General features: G+C 38.7%; 1 protein-coding gene across 2 annotated transcripts in view; it reads left to right on the top strand.

Annotated features, from left to right (window-relative positions):
* The first annotated feature begins 259 nt into the window (after positions 1-259).
* Positions 260-20,616, top strand: part of LOC129729466 (uncharacterized) — a 152,491-nt gene continuing 132,134 nt past the window's right edge. The window contains exons 1-2 of one of the 2 annotated variants that reach the window (XM_055688053.1): positions 260-1,102; positions 1,189-1,327. The gene's annotated coding sequence lies outside the window, so the exon portion shown is untranslated. The remainder of the gene's footprint in view (positions 1,103-1,188; positions 1,328-20,616) is intronic. The other variant, XM_055688052.1, reaches the window with a different exon arrangement.

A 20,616-nucleotide genomic window follows, 5' to 3' on the forward strand; every position in this document is an offset into this window, starting at 1 on the left:
CATTCGTTTTTTGTTTATTCATTTATTCTAATTTCCATCAACTTTTGTCCAAATATATAACCTTTCAGTTTTCTTACTATTTCCCAACGCTATATGCTATCCATCAACCACTTGCTGAGAAAGCGGATTCATATCCCGTTCAACTCCAGCATCCTGCCCGAACGCACGATTTGCAACCATTTCTAGTCGTCCGGTTCATTACTACGAGCGCGTATAAAGATCGAAGTGGTGCTTTGCTCCCAGTCAGTCGTTCGGTAGCGTTGGATCCGTGAGAATCGTCGGTTCGGGAGATTTCTCGACGTTAGTGCTACTTACTATGTAACGTCGCGCTCTGTTTGCCACCTGCCCCGGAGGAGTTCGTCGACTTTAAATATAGTAACGGAAAAAATTCCACCCCATTTCCACCCTATCCAGCGTTGGCCGTCGTCTAAAGCTAACCCCCGTCAGCACAAACGACGGCTCTTGAAGAAGCAATAAGGACCTCTTTCGTGAATGTGCGACGGCCGGCTACAATACAGTTTACGGTCGGCGGAGGACAGCACTGGAATTATACAGTAGTGGCTACCGGGTAAAAGTGAAGGTTTCTCGTGCTGATTTCCCACATTGTGCGCCGCGATGAACTAGGGGGAACACCATGTGTTGATCCGTGGGAAGCATTTTATGAGCGGTTTACTAGTTTAATTGCATGACTGCTCGGATAAGGTTTAGCAGTTGTAACAGCAGTGTGTGTAATATAACGAGTGTAACACATCGATAGTAGAGCGCTTTGCTTAACTATAATTTCCCGTCGATTGAACAGCAGCAGCGTGGAAAGTGAAAACCTAACCGCATAAATAGGTACCGTGAAATGTGGATGTTCGGGTCACGTTCGGTACTTCTGTTTGTATATTGATGAAGTACTCAGCATTCCGAGGATTCGTGAGTGAAATGTGTCTGTTGATATGTGTTGGACTTTGCTCTCCGGAGCATAGCCTATGCTAAGAAATAACATAAATGTATATAGACAGACGGAGTCGAACCTTTATGAATGTGGATGGATGGAATAGAGGAGAGCAAATAATTCAAAACATTGGCTGTCCTTTATATCGTATACCAAATAGAGGTATGTGGATGTCAATAAAACACACGAATGGATAAACCAAGCGAATAAAATATTCATAGCACGATTTTTTTTTCACCTGTTACCAGAAAAGTTGTCGGTTCGGGTATGCATTGGATAGCTTTATACTGTACTCTGATAAGAGGATGGATTTTTAAATAGGATGGTCGAGCACAAAAAGTTTTCTATTTCCATTCGGTAACTACTAAGTATTGGAAAAAGATTAAGGTAAATGACCCATACCGCAGCTCTTATTATTCCTTGTTATATAAAATTTATGGAATTTCTTGCTTGAAACCCTCGATCCTATTCAGTATAATATATTCACAATTCAAAAATGTTCTCATGCTGACAGAGTTTAATATTGAACACGAAAGGTAGTTCCAAGAACAAGGAAAGTTGAAACTTTATTTCCCAAACTCTCAATTCATAAAGTTTGATTGATAGCGATGTCCGTGGAGGGTGGGTTTGGGATTGAAACACCCCTCTCCGTCTTTCCGAAGACGGAAGAAAAAATTGATTTTTAGATTGGAGGAGTGGAAACTCGAGTAAAAATAACTAGAAGCTATTAAAATGTACAGAGCAGCCAACGCCATGAAAAGCGTCAATACTTGGACAGCATTGCCGCATAACATTGCTATTATTATATATAAGAACTAAGTTAACACAACAGTTAGAATTTTTTATAATTCGTCGGAAAAAAAAACTATAACTAAAATTTTCAACATTCAATAATTATAAACTAAAAACAAATATGAGAGCATTGAAAATGTAATAAGTTAGCTTTGAATGCAGTCGAGTGACATTTCACGAAAACAATACAACCATTATTGGATAAAACAGCGCACTGAGAATAAAAAAATGTCCAAACACATGATAGCAGAATGTTGGCCGTCAAAAATTTATGAAAATTCTTTTGAACGATGACAGTTAAAAATTAAATTATCTGGTTACGCGAATAAAATAACCACAATTGTTTGCAGCGACATTATGATCTAATCACATACTGCTCAACAAAGAATAAATGTATTCGAAGAATTATTACCCAGATAACCAGAAATCGTATGAAAATGGCAATATCAAATCGTATAAACATTCAGTTTTAATTGAAATTGTATAAAGTTCATGTTATAACCAGTTCAAATTATTTTTTTATGACTGAATAGTGTTCCTCGTATAAATGTACAGAAAAAATTGGTTTCATCGCAGTAGAGTTGTTTACAGTGCTAAGCCTAATTACAGTGCAAAATTGTAGGATTTCTAATCTGTGTAATCCACGATGTTATTGATATTACTTGAAAGCTCCTATAACAGTTGTAAGAGGATTGCATAATGAATTTTATACAAACTACTTTTTCGTGATAGTCAAAATAGTCGATTCTGAAACATGGAATCGTCGATTCTGAAACATGTTTGACAAGCTGTTATACAACAAGATTGTTTGTTGGGGTAGTAAAGAATGGTACCATTTTTATGTCGAATTCGATCCCAAAATTTTCCTTTCAGCAACTCTAGTTTTGAAAATCTAGTTCCTGAAAGATTTAAAAAATTGGGTATAAAACATGAACGCAGTTTTGACTAAAAGAAAAATCATCAAAAAAAGTGACACATACAGTCGGCTTTTACAAAACCACGGGCAACGCCATGAAAGATGTTTTATTGTTTGTTGATTGCAGTTGCTTGAATCGCTTAACAATCGAAAAGAAGGTCAATGCAGATCGCATGTTGTTATTTTTTCGTATATGAGGCAATATTGAGTGACAAAATGACATCAGTGTCTATAAATAGATTTGGGTCAACATTGAAGACAATAAGTGACATTAAATACGATTTACAGGTTAATACGATTTAAGCGTTCAACAGTACTAGAATAAATTCGTTGACACGCAGCAGCGTAAAATGACTCTGAGCATAGAGAATAGGAGCAGTGATCGGAACAAAGCGTTGTAAAATATAATAAAGAAAAAGCCGCATCCAACTTATAATTAATACCTACATACCAAGGACTGTACTAAGTAAATGGTATGCGTGTACTTCTCATTAAAAAAATATAAATAATATTGTTGCTACTCAATGTTATGTTTTTGACGTAGAACTACGTTTTTCTTTAGCCTACCACATAGGGATGTAAATAGGAAAACTATTAACGAAAAGGGGACGAAATATGTCCCTTTTTAAATGCTTATAAATCGGTTTGTTTTCAACCGATTTCCTTCATTTTTGCAGTAATTGTTTGGAAAATTATACACGCATTCACCCAAATGTAGAAATTTGTTGATTGATAATGCAAACTATTGTACTATTGATAATTCTCAAGCCTTATTTAAACGAAAATTACGTCCTCTGATTGGTCACTCGCTGCCTTTCCCTGAAAAGGTCGACAGAATAGTATAACTAGTTAGCTGCAGTAGCGGGTTGCGCCAGTACACAAATCACAGTACACAGCAGCAGCGAGGTAGCACCAAACGTCTCGATTTGCCAGTTAAGGGCTTCGGCCTTCTGCCCGCAATAAAGTTTTGCTTTATCTTGGCAACAGCACATTCTGTGCTGAATCCAAGAAAACACAATCTGTCGCAGCCGTCTTATTTACTGAATGTGGAAACAGCTTTTACAGAGTTTGAACAGCGAAATGCCTTTCTCAAGGCGAATAATCAAGTAATTGAAGGTTAATAATTTTTGGCAATTGTGATGGCTGTGCTGGATTCTAGCAATCAAATTCTGTCGCTGTAAAAAAAAATTACTTTATTTATTTACCTTATCCTCCCCACTGTTGGGGCAGCACAGATGCTGCGATCAGCATAACCGATTTTAAGCAACAAACTGCGCTGTTTGAACTCATTTTCAAAGGCAGTTAATTCGACTATGCATAACTGATATGAAGTCGATTCAATCAATCAGCATGGAGAGAATTTCATCGTCTCCCAGCTGCTTAGTTGCAACATGATGCAACACGCAACGGAAAGGCGTGGCCTATTTCGTAGCAACTTTCGGCTATAGAACAGTGTTTCTGGTAACACCAACTACATTTATTAGTCGAGGGAGAGCTGGCTGGATCATCGTTGGCAGCAGCAGGCAGATAACAGCGCAGCGAGCAAACGAAATCGCTCGATGGTTACAAACCGCAACACGATACGGGTTAGAATAGTTGCGTGTGTGAGAGCACCATCGGTGTTTATTCGCTGTGTACAAAAATCAATAAAACTGAACAGAAAGGCGTGGCGTATTTCGTAGCAACCTTCGGTTATAAAAAAGTGTTTCTGGTAAAATCAGCTACTACATTCATTAGTCGGAAGGTGAGATGGCTAGTTGTCAGCAGTAGCAGCAGATATCAGCACTCAGTAACAGCGGATTGTAGTGGATAGCAGCGGGTTGAGCCTGTGGCTGCCTTTAAATCAAAAAAATCACTTGCTCGGTGGTTGGTCACCATATCTCAGGAGCAGCGCGGTTCTTCTCGCTTCTCAGCGTGTGTCGTCAGACTGCCGTTATTGCCCCACCTCTGAGGGAGCATAAAGGTTGCCATCAGCAAATCCAATTTTGAGCAGCAAAATGCCTTTCTCAAGGCAAATAAACAAATATTTGAAGGTTAATAATTTTTTGACAACTCAAGCGAGCAATCTGTGCTGGATAGTAGCAATTTAAATCTGTAGCAGCCGTCTAATTTACAGAATGTGAAACAGCTTTTACAGCTCGTGTTTTAAGTGTCTTTATTCCCCCACTGTTGAGGCAGCACAAAGCAAGCATTAGTAGACTTTATGACTCATTAATGGAACACCTACAACAATGCATTTGTTAATAGTGTGCGTAGTTCTACGTCAGTTATGCGGTCGTGTCTTGGATACAACCTCCTACTTTTCTTTATTTGGAAGCTTTAAGTTGTATTCAATGCAAAATTTATTCGCAGTACATACAGGGGGTAGACAAAATGATTGAGACAGGCATTTTTGTCATTTTGTCAATTTTTAAATAGCCAGAACTTCACGAAAAATAAATCAACTTTGATGAAACTGGTTTCATTTTACTGGAAAACTATTCTAGTTTCCAAAAATTACTAGGGAATTTGACGGGACCAACGGACTACGGGAATAATCCGGATTTTAGGAGTGTGTGTCAAAATGTGGATTCTTGCAACGCTTAGAACTTTTTCTGGCATCATGTTTCTTTTAGATTTGTATATTTTCAATAAACTAGAATTCATTCCGAGTTCATTGATACCCAAAAGTTGAGAATCTGTCGAAGAACCATCGAGATACAACTTAATTAAATATGGGTGTTGTTTTTGACAGTTTTTTCTCTTGTTGCATACCATTTTCCTTGGGCACTCTAGCAGAACTCAATGAAACTTTATGGGAATGTAGGCCTCAGTAGACGAGACAACTTTGCAAACATTTTTTTGAAAATCTATCTGGACTAACATTTGAAAAGGTTTGAAGTATTTATACCTCTTTCTCATAAATCAACATATCTAAATAATGACGAGAGATAGCGAATGATTGTCAATGGATAACTTCTAGAAAATTATCTGAACTTTTATTTTAAAATATTTAAAAATTGAATTCCGGATCCTACACTGAAAAAATATAAATTTAAAAAAAAAACAAAAAATGATCCTAAGAATATCGGTTATTTGAGATTTTTTTAAAATGAAGGTTTTTAGATAGATAATTTAGTTACCTAAAATTCTTCAAAACAAACCACAGTGCAAACTCTTAAAATTAAAAGTTTTTATAACAAAAACTCTTTCGTTTTCAGCAAAAAAAAACTGCAAAAAAAACAATTAATTAATTCATATCTCGATGGTTTCTCGACGGATTTTCAACCCTTGGGTACCATTGAACTCGGAATGAATTCTAGTTTATTGTGAACATATAAAACTAAAAGAAACAAAACGTCAGAAAAAGTTATAAGCGTTGCAAGAATGCACATTTCGACACACACTCCTGAAATCCGGAATATTTCCGGTGTTCGTTGGTCCCGTCAAATTACCTAGTATTTTTTTGAAACTAGACTAGTTTTACAATAACATGAAACCGGTTTCATCGAAATTGATTCATTTTTCGTAAACTTCTGACTATTTAAAAATTGACAAAATTCTACCTGTCTCAATCATTTTGTCTACTTCCTGTATCTTAAAATCAAATGACGTCCTGAGACCGGAAATCGACTTCAGACGCCATTTTCAAATTCTAGATGGTGACTTCCGGTTCGTCTGGTGTCGTATTCAGGTCTCTTGGCGTCATACTCATACGAGATGGTATTTGGTCAATTTTGGATGTTTGGATCTTGAATTTAAAAATCGCGTTTGGATTTTATTTCTGGTGTCTGCGCATCATCCCGATCCCTGAAATACACGTATTGGTATTTGGCCATTTTAGGTTGTGTTCCGGAAACCGGAAGTTACCATCTTGGAATTCAAGATGGCGTCTGGGATCGTTTTCAGGTCTCTTGGCATCATTTCGATTTCGAAATAACTCATACGGGGTGGTACTTGGTCAATTTTTATTGTTTACCGCAAACCGTTAGTCACCATCTTTAATTCAAAAATAACGTCTGAAGTTGATTTTTGATCTCAGAGCATCAATACGATTCCGGAAATACCAGTATTGAGTGGTATTCATCTATTTCTGGTTGTTTTTCGGAAACCGGAAGTCGCTTTTTTGGAATCTAATATGGCATCTGTAGTCGTTTCCGGGTTTCTGTGCATCGCCCTGGTTCCGAAAATAAATTATATTAATTTGTTTCTATGGCCTCTAGGAGCCCCAGTGGAATCTCTTCTGGAAGGTCCATTTTTGGATATATTACCAAAACACCCAAACATATCCCCAGAAAACCGAATTTCCGAAGGAAAGAAAATTAATAAATTAGTTAATAAATAATAATAAATAAATAAATACACTGTTCATACAGTGCGTACTTTTGCCCCGCATGTTGAGTAAAAGTTCGCATCTAAGTATTTTTTCTAAAAAGTGAAATTCTCATGCTACAAACAAAATTCGACAAAAACTCAGGTAATACATTTTGAAGGCGAAAGGTTCCTGTACCGTTCGGAAACAAAACCGAAATTTATGATAATTGTTTTCAATGATTCTGTTGCAAAAACAATTAAGTGCGTACTTTTGCCCCTCACTACTCTATAATATCAATCAGATGTTCCCGTTTTCCCAAGAAATACGGAGAACGCTTAGCTTCCTTCATCGATCGGAGAGCCTCAATAGAACTGAGACTTCCGTAAAGATGAATTAATGGTCCTTGGGCATTTTTTCGATAATCCCTAAGATGTACTGAACTACAGCCAATTCTGTGACGTAAACAGAAGCAGGAGCTTATAGGAGACGGTTGAATTATTATCGAAGATTCCTAAGTCAGGCAACCCATCAAGAAGTAATCTGTCAGTGTGATTTAATCGCAGTTGTTTTTCGCAGTTTTGAGGATCTGCTGCGCGTGTGACTGTGTTTTTAGACACTATCATGGATGTGTCTAAAAACACAGTAGAATCAGGATAATTTGATAAGTTGACTCGATTTGAAATATTCGAAGCAGGGTAATATTTTGGAACATGGTATTGAAATACAATGTCATAAAACGGGTTTGAGAATTGGGTTCGATTAACCTTTCGAAATTTTCAATTACCGGACGGTCTAAGATCTCACATTCGATAAGACCACGAGAAGGTAGGCTTCAAAGCGGTTCTTTAATGGACGAACTGAGACGTGGTTAGGCAATGTTGATCCAGCGAATGTAACACGAAACAAGTCTGACGGAGTGTATACTTTTTACCACCGACGAGCGACACAGGACGCAATTGCTTGCAGTCCAATATTTTTGCATCGAGGCTTGCGGTGTTTTTAAAGCTGCAGATACCGCACTCAACAGACAGACTTGAATCGGTTATGACGCCGTCGATCTCCACGTCTCGTGCCAGTACATAAGCGCGGAACTCCCGAGTAAAGAGCTTGGAACAGGCTATATCGTTGGCTTATTTTATGTCATTGACCACGACACGGAGCTTATTTGATCTGACCTTGGAAATTTCGATCATGGCCTTGTAGCGTGACGTCAGACCTCTAAAAATTTGCCAGATACTGAACGATTTTGATTTTGGTTTTGCTTTGGTTTGAAAATGAACCTAAAAGTTGCCTTTCGGTCTTTCTGGACAAAGCCTGGGGCTATTTCTGTCAAGTGTTCAACGCGGAATTATTTACAAGTTTGGAGTGTGTATATACAATTTCGAAAAAAAATGTGCAAAGTTGCTTAGTTCACTAAGGACTCACATATCATTAAGTGTGATTAATTTTCAAAAGGATGCTGCCTGCCCCTCAATCGAATTGGTTCGAAACCGGTCCATAGCTACATTATTCAAAACAAAATTAGGCAGGGCATTTTACCAGTTTTCGACAGTCCAAGCCGTATTTGAATAAGGTGAAATTGATCGGTTTTTGCAATATTTTCGAAATAACTCGGCTCACGTTGATTTCCAAAACAGCATTTTTTAAAAATGTGTACTGTAAGCAAACTCCAATAGTTATGATAGAAATTACTATTGTTCACTTTATGAAATGAATCCGAGAAGTCTTTAAGTTCCTATGATATGAACCGACGTGAAATTGATCACCAATTATATCCATGCATTTTATTGGAACTGTGCTTTGATTCGATATGTACATGTCAAATTATGATTTTTAAACTGTAAAATACCAATCACAGGCTAGGATGAGCTTAATCAGTGGCATGCTTATCTTTTCTCCTCAGAAAATCTCTAGAGTGCAGGAGAATATCTTTCACTGCGAAAACAACTGCTCTCACACTAAAAAGCAAATAAACGCACATGCTAGAAGAGAACAACGAACCATGTTTATCTGGTGAGCTTCCACGGTGAAATCTGAAATCTCTCTCTTGCGAGACAAAGAACTATAAGGTACTTTTTCACACGTATGGACATTATGCTCAATAATTACACTGCAGAGCTATCTGCGGTGCTTTTTATTTTCAAAATCGACTGCGTTGCTCGTGCCGGTCGAGTTTACTTAGGCGTCGTACACAAATTACGTAACGCATGAAGGGAGGGAAGGGGGTTGAGTCTGCGTTACTTATTGGAGAGGGGGTAGTAGAGACAGTTACGTAACTGTGATGTCTGCTCGAAATTGAAAAGTTCGGAGGGGGTCAGGCTGATCAGCGTTACGTAATTGGAGGGGGGAGTCATGTGTGTGTGGTCCCCGTGGCTCTGTGGTTAGCGATGTCGGTCGGCTGCTCTCCCACATGGTTGTGATATCGGGTTCGATTCCCGATCGAGTCAAGGAACTTTTCGAGCTGGAAATTTTCTCGACTCAGCACTGGGGCACGGTGTATCGTTGTACTTATCCTACACATACAAAATGTGCCAAAAACAATATCGATAACGAATTCTCTCAACTATAATCTAGTTGATTGGGACCGCTACTAGCCCCAAGGCTAAGCGTGCGATATTGTTGGGAGAGTCATGTCGAACATTACCTATCGTTACATAGGGGGGAGGGGGTCTGAAATCTAGATTTTTTGCGTTACGTAATTTGTGTACGACGCCTTATGTCGAACTACTTGCCAGTGAATACTGTGGTGTACTTCTGTGTATTCTCTGTAGAGTGATTCCCCTCTCTTGATTCTATCAGATGTGGGGTGAGCTGGAAATGTGTTAGTCTCTCTGTAAGTATTTGGGACACTTTGAATTACAGAAAGAAGCAGTGTTGTGAAAGCATTACACGCAGGCACATAATGAAAGGGAAGTGCGCGGTGATTTTTTTCTCCACTCTTTCCACATACTGAGGAGAATGACAAGCATGATCAGTGGTGCCTATTTCAATTAGTCGAAGAAAACGGGTTTCACACTCTTGGATTGATCGAAATCGACAACTTCTATGACGGAAAGTAAAAGTCTATCTCACGAATATATAAAATACCGTTCAACACAGAGCAATCCTGAATAAACAAAACATCAATAAAAAAACTATATTTTTATTTTAGGCTTTTTTATCAGGCTGGTTGCCTACCAAAATCCCATGCAAAAAAGATGCAAACTGCTAGAGAGATAGTCTACGTTCGTTTGACTTCTCACTTTCAGTAACAACACCGTAATGACAACTCCATAACAATTTAAAAAACTTCCAAAGTCATGTGCCAATTTTACATCAAAATATGATTATCTTTCCAGGGTTGAAATAGATTCGGGGTGATTGAACGAGAGAATTTCGATTGTAACCTTCAATTAAGTATTGTTAAAGTTTGCTAAATCAGTACTGACTGAGAAAAAGATAGTGAAAGATTGCAGGTTAAAATCTATGGATAGATTTCCGACGCATCGTATCGAAATGTAACCACTTCTCAAATTGTATCCGTTCAAACCACTAATAATACCACGAAGTGTTCACATCCGGTTCTAGAGAAATGTTCCCAGAAGGGACAATAAAAACGGTATCGGACAGTAATTTCGTCGGTGGTAAAGAACGAGCAACACGTGCCATTAATCTGTTCAAAATATCTAAAAATATCCGTGTTCTTTTGTTTGATATGATATAAATGGAAGAGTAAAAACATTGAGAGAAAATGAACAATTTATTGATGTGGCTTTCAGGTATTTTCAAACCTATGTACGGTACACCTACATATGCTTGTTACTTTTCATGTTAAAAGCAAATGTACACAACCTTCTTTTAAAAATTATTCACAGACTTGGTTTATTTTCATGATTTTTTTTCAATGATTAACATGTGTATCTTCTGGAAATCTTGAATGCGCTTCACGCTCGTAAAACGGAAGCTGTTTTGCTACAGACGATCGTTAAGATGATGAACTTCGCATCAACGTTCATCAGCCCGGCCTGGACAGTTTATTTTTAACACAGCGTCACATGCCAGATAGTGATACTAATCAAAATAAGCACGTCGAAACAGACGATGGGGGCGTTGTGTTTTCATACAGTGATTGAATCGTTTTGCATCTGACCTTCAGGGCACAAATCTCCTATCTATCAAAACGTTTAATTAAAGGTTTTCACTTTTTATTTACTTTTTTCGTGCCCAATGTAAACGGTTTGATGTATGGGGTAAATTCTACAGAATACCAAAAAAGATTTATTATTTATTTTGATTTATCATTACTGCCGCATCTTTTTAAAATAAAGTGCAGTTCATATAATTCTATTTCCAATCAATTCCCTGCAGTAGCTACCCTTTTCCTTGGAACGTATACCTTTACAAACACAGTCTGTGGAAAAAATATACAAACACCTATCACCTGCCTTTCCGGTATTTCTTTACACAGCAAGCAAAGCGCTGATATATAGATACAGCAGGTATATTTCATACGATCCGTGGTCTTGTATCGTTTGCCATAACCGGTGCCAATAAATCAAATTCATTCGTCCGTCTATTCATCCCTCCGTGTGGTAGCTGACTGACGCAGCGGCTATTCGCTATCGACCTTTCTCACCCGTTTTGCCACCGAGCGAAGAGAAAATTTTCATCGGCTTTGTCCTTGAACATGATACGAGAACGGGGGCCTAGTGCGATCGAACGGTATCACTGGCCGGTTTTGTTTGCCAGAAAGTTATCATGTTTGGTAATCTCATGATTCGTTCACTTATGTTCCAGCCACATGTTGGATGTTCGATTAGATAAAGGAAGGGAAATTCCAATTTTGCTGTTCAACATTCTTACTTTTACCTGGCAGGCAATAGTTGCGGAGACTCGTGCTGTGTCAAGAAGCCGTCTCCATACTACCCCAGGCATCTCATCTTTCGTGAATCACTTTCGACTTAGTCGAATCATCGCTGTGCTCCTCTGTTTCAGGTTAGTGAAACAAAGCTTTTCATCTGGTTTGTTGTCTGACATTCATACGAAGTGTCTAGTCTATCGCAATCTATTGACTTTTATCTGAGATCCAGTGGGATTTTCTCCGAGCAGTATCCTGTCGTAAATAGTCTGCGTCTCAATCCCATGATGATCAAAATGTGATGCGTGAATACGTCCTACCCACGACACGACACTTCTGTGAAATCTGTAGGATTGAAAAGTTTATGTATATGGGGCAGGCGACTCTCACCATCCAATTCATCGGTGGCGTCTCCTCTCCACCTTGGTCCGTACCAATCTCTGCTTTAACAAGTTCTGCCTCGTCCTGGTCCTGAGACTGTTCGTTCATGGACAATTTTTCTCTATCACTGCTACCTCGCATTTTGCATCATATCAGGTATTCCTGCCGACCGGTGCCTCTACTTTAAGTGTCGTCGTCGTGGGCTTCCTGATAGCAATGCGAATCCTGCCCCAGCTGTCCTCGAGAAATGTTGGCCCTAACAGCACGTGAGTAGTGCTGGATGGAAATATTGTGTTTCATCTTAATTTAAATGCACCTATGAATATTTAGTAAGAGAATGGAGTATACCAATTTCAGGATCAACTGGTTATGTGAAAAGTTATTAGTCAGCGGCATGCACCGGGAGCCCTCCACAAGTCCTGAAAGTAAGTGGTTTCAAAAGTGACTCAGGCGCTTTCTGGTTTTTTAAAGTTGGTCAACTAGAAGGAAATGACTTTTTGTATCAAATATGATTCAAGATGAACACCAAGTGACCCACCGAAGGATCCGTAACTACCGTAGAAAAATATTTTTTTAGGATATTCGCAGGCGATTCAGTAGAAAACAAAGAATCTAAAGAACACAAATTACTCAAGGTGGCTGCCAGATAGCCACCGGAAGATAAGGAATTGCCGAAAACGAGGCCAATTTTCCATAACTTGTCCTAAGGGTTCTTTTTTTTAATAAATATTCAAAGAGAAATCTTTTTCTTAATAAAAAAGAATGGTTTCTGAAAAAGAAACTGAATAAGAGATATAAATATTATTTTATTCTTGATTTGAAATTAGAAAAAAAAGCAAGACAAGAGAAAAGTTGTCATATTCATCAGTGCTAAAAATATTCTTAAGATGCGATACATCAGAATCAGCTCCATCTTTGATGGTTAGAGTACGTGAGAATTTTATCCTGATGAATATCCTGATCCTGATATCCTGATAAAAAAACTGTCAAGTTACGAAAAGTGTGATTATCACATTTTTTTGTAAATTGGCCAATATAGTAATGTTATGGCAAAAATAGGAACTCTCAGATGTTTCTCGATTTGCAAAATTTCTTTAAAATAACAACCAAACATTATTCAAATTTGTTTTTGGCGAAACATATTTCGCGCCAACTAAACCAGATGTTGGCATTTGGCAGCACTATCTCAGGATTAAATTACAAAAACAAAATAGGTCTTACTGAACCAAAAAATTTTTGAAATTTTTGGCTAACATTTGTAAAAGACTTTAGTTCTTTTTATAATTCGATGTATCTGAATAGTTATCAGAGTTAGTGAAAATTTGTCAACGGATTATTTCTAAAAAATTGTCTAAATTTTTATAAAAAATATTTGAAAAGTTTGATTTGGGATCCTACACTGAAAATAAAATTAGAAACAAAATAAGAAACGAAATCAGCCTTCTCAAATTTTTTTATAACAAGTTTATAAGATGTTAATGTAAGTTGCCTAAGGCCCTTCTGAGCAAAGCAAAATGTCTCATAGAAATAAACAAGTTTTTGAGAAAAAAAAACTGTTGACGTAGAGTTACGTTTCACGACAACTTATATAGGGATACAAATTGGAAAATCGAAAACATCCGGAGTGTCACGCCTTCTTTGCCAGCACCGCCGGCGCTAAAGTATACGAACAATTTGACTTTAAAACCGATTTGTTGTTGTTATTTTACTCGCTTAAGTCCACAAACGACACGTCTACCGGAAGTTTAACTCTCAGTAGTCACGTAGGAAAGCTAGCATGTAGAAGTTTTGTCTTCATTGTAAAACCGATTACAGCAGCATGAGGACAGTTGATTCTTACTGGAAACTGGCTCGAGCCAGCAGAACAGCAGCTGCGTGCCACTATCGAACCAACCGACGGACCGCAGCACTGCACAGCATTGCGTTTGCTTTCAGCCATTTGGTAAGCGGGTTTGTATGAGCATTATGTCTTGTTTGCTTGCTTTCAGTGGTTGCAGAGGATATCCTGTTGAGTGGGGGTTTGGACCACTGCGTCCGTTTATTTGAACTATTGTGGTATGCCCCGGTTTGCTGTACTGCGCTCAAGTTTGTCTACCACTTATTGAGGAAGTGATAGATGGCGAGCTATGGCGAGATAAGTGACATTCGGGAATAACTCGTTTTATGAAACTTATTACCCTGACTGGCGGCGTAGACCAGATTTTCTTGGGTTCTAGGGTGCCCTTACTGAAGTGCTGAAGTCTGCGTCCGCAATTGCATAGCAAATGTTCCGAGGGTTCGCTATCTGTGTTGCAGAAGCGACAAATATCATCGTGGGTGCACCCAATTTTCTGAAAATGATGTTTGCTCGGACAGTGACCAGTTATCAGGCCAGTGAATATACTGAGATCGCTCTCATTGAAACTCAGCAACTTTTGAGAAATTCTTGTGTTTGGTGTTATAAATCTTTTAGATTAGTTAAGAGATTTCACTGCCTTCCAGTTGGCTGTAATCTCTCGTTGTTCCCATTTCTTTAGCTCAGCCTTCAGGACACAGTCCGAAATACCACAAAACGGTTCTGGACCAATGAAGGTTAATTGGGAACAAAATCTGGCGAGTTCATCTGCAACTGCAAGAATCCAGTAAAGATTTACAGAATTCAACTGGCTCCTCTGCTGTAGAAGGTAAATGCAGTCCCAGACAATTCTAGACATGCACTTGTAGGCTTTAAGGGCCTTAAGTGCCGCTTGACTGTCCGAGAAAATGCAGATGTTGGCGTGTCTATACTTCCTTTTCAGGCAAATATTTGCACATTCTACAATAGCGGCTATTTCAGCCTGGAAGATTGTGGGCCAGTACACTCCCGCCCCTGTTACGACCCCCATTTTTGAACCGTCAGTATAGAACTTGATCGATCCATTTCGAACACTAGGTCCTCCCGCATCCCAAACTAAGCGAGAGGGTTTATACACTGAGTATGGGATGTCGTTGCTGGATCTAGCCCAAGTAACACACAAAACATGTTAGAAAATAAGTAACAACGAAAGTAGTGATATAAATGTACTACAAGCGCAATTGAAAACTTGTGTTATTATATTGTGTTTGAAGTTGCTTTTCATCAGTAATACAACCGCATTTCGAAAACAAGCTCGTTTTTTCTGATTTTGGTGATGTTTTTAATAACATGAGTGCAAGAATGACAATCACTATCACTTGGTCTTTTCGTAAGACGTTACACCATCTAATAACAACACTACGTACCTGTAAAATGCTTTTCCTTAGTACAATAGTCGTAGCATTCAACACCCAACTCAAAATTACTCGATCAAATTATTATTTAAATATATGAACGAGTTCTATATTTATTCGAAGCGGGTCGAAACGCGCCATTCAAAGATAAACACAACGCTTGCAGTGTAACCAATATCACTTCAATTTTTTTGTTATTGTATATCTAACAACGTTTTCTAGTTTTGTTAGATTTTATATCCAGAATACGTAGAAACTATGCGAAAACAATTTCAATATTCAAGGGAAAGAAACAACTCTTTTTGAAAAGTTGAATATCATTTTTGTCATCATTTTATAATCAATTAAAACTGCCACTGATAAAAGCAATTGTCGATCTAGTTGCACTGCGCAGGCACAACACATTTGCGCATGCGCTTGTTAACAGTTGTCATAGCAACAGATTTGCGCATTGCCGAATCAGTACTCGAGATGTATTTTGCCACTTAATTATATCAAGTTGGCTTGCTTTCATGCAGTTATCGGTACTTGTTCTACTAGCCTTCATGTTTTGCGCTTTCCTGGTGATATTGATGTCATGGAATAGGTAACGTCAACTATTCTATACCAACGTGTGTTACTTGGGAGGTTCCATTCAATCACTATTCATGTTCGTTGTGGGTTCAGCAGGTAGGAGATTCAAGATCTTCAAGTGACCTATCTTATCCCCGTCTAGTATCATCTTTTGTCGTTTAAGCTTATGTGCACTTTTCTTGGCCTCTAGTTGAACGTGTTGATTCAAAGGAACTAGATGGAGTACAGCTTCTTATGCTTTAGAAGGTGCACTCCACATTCTTCCGGTAGTGGCAATACAAGCTAGCCGCTGAAGTTTATCTAGCTTCCTCGTTGCCATGGTCTCCTTGGTTTTTGGCCACCATACTAACGAAGCGTAAGAAATTCGAGGCCTTACTATTGCGGTGTACACCCACATTACCATTTTTGGTTTCAAGCCCCAAGTTCTTCCCACCATCTTGGAGCAAACCCACAACGCTGAGTTTGCCTTGCTAATTATTGAATCTAAATGTGCGTTCCAGGTTGTTTTAGCATCTAGGATAACACCGAGATACTTAACTGAGTCGCTGCATTTCATTTCCACCCCACTAAGATGTAGAGACTACAGGTGCAGTTTTCTTCTTTTTGTGAAGGGAACAATTGACGTTTTTGCTGGGTTGATGCTCAGGCCTTCTTTAATACACCAAGAGCGTGTAAGGTTTAAGGCCTGCTCCATCCTATCTGATATCACATTATCGAATTTTCCAAGAACCACTATAACTAGGTCGCCAGTAAAGCCCACAACTCCAAACCCTTCTGCCTCAAGGCCCCTTAAAAAGTCGTCAACCACCAATGACCATTTTTTTTTTATGAAATATGGTTTATTTATCCTCGTTTGTAAATATCACATCAAATATTGTAAAACAATTAAATAGTTAAATTTAATATGAATTCTAGTTCGTTTACATCGATTCTATTATTAACAGTATTACTAAAGTTGATGTATTTAACTAAAGCTTCTAATATTCCGTTTCTTGTGGTCATCGGTAAGTTTTCCAGAGTTGGGCGCAGTAAATCATCGAAGGACGGCAAGGGAGAGAAAACCCCCCCTCCCTTGCGGGCAACCTTTAGTTGCTGTCACGATGGTTGACGACCTAGTCAGCTCTGCGGTAATTTGTCTGTTTGTGAGCATGCTATAGATCCATTCGACTATACAATTATCGAAATGTCTCTTTTTCATGGCTTGTGTTATCGATAAATATGAAAATTATCGAAAGCCCCTTCAATGTCGAGAAATGAGCACAGGGCTACTTCTTTCAAAGAGAGATTTTTCTACTTTGGTCACAAGCGAGTGTAACGCTGTGATCGTTGATTTTGCAGCTTGATAAGCAAACGGGAACTCAGGTAGTGGATATTCATTCATGTTTTCAGATTTTGGGTATTCGTATATAACCTTCTCCATCGTTTTCAGCAGATTTGATGATAAACTGATGGGTCTGAATGCTGTTGGGAGTGACTTGTCGCGTTTCTCTGATGTTGGTATGAAGACTAACTTTACTAGTCTCCATGCGGAAGATATCGTCAGTTGAATTCAATACTGGCACAATTCAAAATTTTGCAGTTTTGAGTTATTTATGCAAACGATGCCAAATACTATGAAGTTTCATCTCACAAAGATCCGTTTCAAAATTCACAATAATTCCAGAAATAAAGTAAATGTGCCTTTATTGCCCAAATCTAAAATATCCATACAAAGAAAGAAAAATGAGGGTACAGTTCTCATAACTTGCCTATTACATGGACCTGATGGACCCTAACAAGTTCTATAAAAATGGGAAGTCTTAAAGTTGGAATTTTCCACAAAAATGAAAAAAAGAAATTTTTGACGCAAATTTTCAAACGCCTTTTTCTCGAAACTATGAATTTTGAGTTGTGTCAGTATTGAATTCAACTGACGATATGTGGTGAAGAACTAGGCTTGCCTTGAAAATCTCCATAAGAGATGGGATTAGCACTGAATCTCCATTTTGAATCATGGCAGGTAGAATTCCATCTGCACCTGCGGATTTATAAGGTTGGAAGAATCTCACCGCGTTTTCCACTCTGGCCTTGTAAAAACCTGAAGAGTTGCTGTGTTCGCATCCTCTTTTGTTCTATCTGACCTTGGAGTGATCACTCGAGAACATCTTATGTCGCAGGCTGGGTTGGTTTCACAGAAGTGGAACCCGGAAAATGAGTTTCCATCATTAAGCCTCAAGCTTCAGAAGGCGTTTTTGTGTACGAGCCGTCATCCTTTTTAAGGTTCCCTAGTTCATTCGAGTGGTCTTTTGGGAGCGCCTTATGAAGTCTCGTCACAATTGGGGAGCATTCAATACGCAAGTGTGAACCCATGATTTTCGCTTGGATCTCCTTAGTTCATTGTTGTAATCGGTTAGGGCTCTCCTATACAGAGTCCAATCCGACGAGATTTTCGAATCAGTCATTCCACCAGGGAACATCTCTGGTGAAAGTGACATATTTTTAGGACAGTTGTTGTTGTAGGCGGAGATTATCATTCCGCATACTGCTTTTGAGGTTGACTCAAGTTGCAGACTCGATCTAATTTTTGTAAACATGTTTTTCAATGTGAGTTCCTGCGCATATTGATCCCAGTTGGTTTTCCTCGGATCTCTATACGCAACCTGGCTCGATGAACCACCCTCCCACTGAAAACAAATTTGTCTATGGTCAGACATAGAAGCTATTTTTGTTAGCTAAACAGCAGCACTTGGAGACAGATAAAAAAAAAGCAGCACTTGAAGAGTCTTGCTTGTCATCGTAGAATAACTTACACTGTTTGTTTGAATACCTAGTATTCCACTTTTGTGGGCCCAAGGCTCTTGGATAGGTGCCAGGTCCAGGGCTCTTCATTTTCGAAACAAAACAATGAAACTGATATACTCGCGCTGTCATTTCAATCCTAACAGTTTCATTTTCACTTGGTTCCTTTCGGCTACTGTCAACGAATCATTTCTTTCTCTCTTTCTCGTCTGTTTCAAATGAAACTAATGACTATTTCAATCGACGGTGAGAGTGACGGAGAGAGAGAATCTTTCCTTTCCTTCAGCGTCTCAGTTGAAATTAGCACCGCATCGCGTCGTTTGATGATAGTTTTCTAATACCGCAAGCCGTAGTTAGAACGGTAATGGCATCCAATAAATACCCTACGCAAGTTCCGATCAATAATTCCTCCCTCTTTCCTATTCATGCGTGAAGTACTGTATGGAATCCTTCTGTCTACGTTAGTGCTCATTGTCATTTTCAATTGAGAATCGTCATGTGAGAGTGATGGTGATAATCTCCGCTTTCAATTGAAAAACATTTGCATTTATTTCAAGCCCTTCAGTTATCAGAATCACAGCAAGAGCTTTCGACTGTGCTCGAAAATGATACAAAAGTTTTTCAAGCGTCACTATAACCTGATAATTGTCAATTGAAAATGACTTTGTCAGGCTCTGGTCAGGTCTACCGCTTCTATGACAAACCTCCTCGAAAGCACACTGGATGCTGCCTTCGCGTGGTGGAGGTTTATCTGCAGAACTTTAATGTTCTGCATCGCAAAGCTTTTTTCCGCTCTTTTCGGATGTTGTCATCAGTAAATGGCAATCCAAAATTAACGCTCCTCTTCAAGATTACCAAATGATTAATAAAAAGATGAAAGAGAATCATTACTGAAATCGTCCGCTTCTCACCATTAAATTGATTAAACCCAATCGAGTGTATTACCAAGCTTATTGCAAAAAATACGTTGACATAAGAAGGCTGTCGTAATTCTACGTTAATCTTGCGAACAACTGTCTTATAAACAACCTCTTTGACTATTGATCATTATATATCGTCATTATAGAATGTATAAAAAGAGATTTAAAACTTTAGACCTTTAAAATGTTAGTTCAGGAAAAAAATACCCCAAAGCTCAAACAAGGAAAAACAGGGCGGTTGTGTGCAAGGCCACGGCCGCAAGGTTGACGTAGAACTATGACAGCCTGTCTTATGTCAATGCTGGTACCCTAACTGCAGCCCTAACTGTTGCTAGTATACGCTGCTATCCGCTGCCGCTACTGTTGCTACCCGCTACTACGTTGGACCGTCCTAGTAGCCATCCACTAGCAAAATGATTGGTTTGAGCAGAAGCAGGCTCCTATATTGCCCACAAAATGCATTTCACATCCCTATGTAGACAAAATTCCTGAGAGACGTAGTTCTACGTCAAAAATGGAAGATTACAGCTTTTTAACCGTTCCTGTGAAATCTAGTGCCCAGCAAGCTTAAAAGTGCAATCAAATGTTCTGCGTTTTCTTACCAGCAAACTTCATTTCTTTTTTCAAAGACTTCACGGTCTTCCGACTTGGCTAGAAGCACCGAAATTTTCAGAAACTGTTAAAAAACCATTTTCATTCTTATTATTCCAGTTTGAGCTCTAGGTTCAATTTTGTTGATGCATGCTTGCCGTAGAGCTCAAGCTACAAAAATTTGAAAGATTATAGCTTTTTATCGTTCCTGTTCCTGCGAGTTTCAATGCCCTGAGCTAGCTCAGAAGTGCGTGAAGTCTTCAGAGGCGTAAGAAAGTTAAGCAAAATTAGAAGTGACGAACCCAGCGAGCAATTATTCTACGACCTTTTGATTGCACTTTTGAGCTTACTAGAGGCATTCGATTT

The sequence above is a fragment of the Wyeomyia smithii genome, chromosome 3, assembly GCF_029784165.1.
Source record: "Wyeomyia smithii strain HCP4-BCI-WySm-NY-G18 chromosome 3, ASM2978416v1, whole genome shotgun sequence".
NCBI lineage: Eukaryota > Metazoa > Arthropoda > Insecta > Diptera > Culicidae > Wyeomyia > Wyeomyia smithii.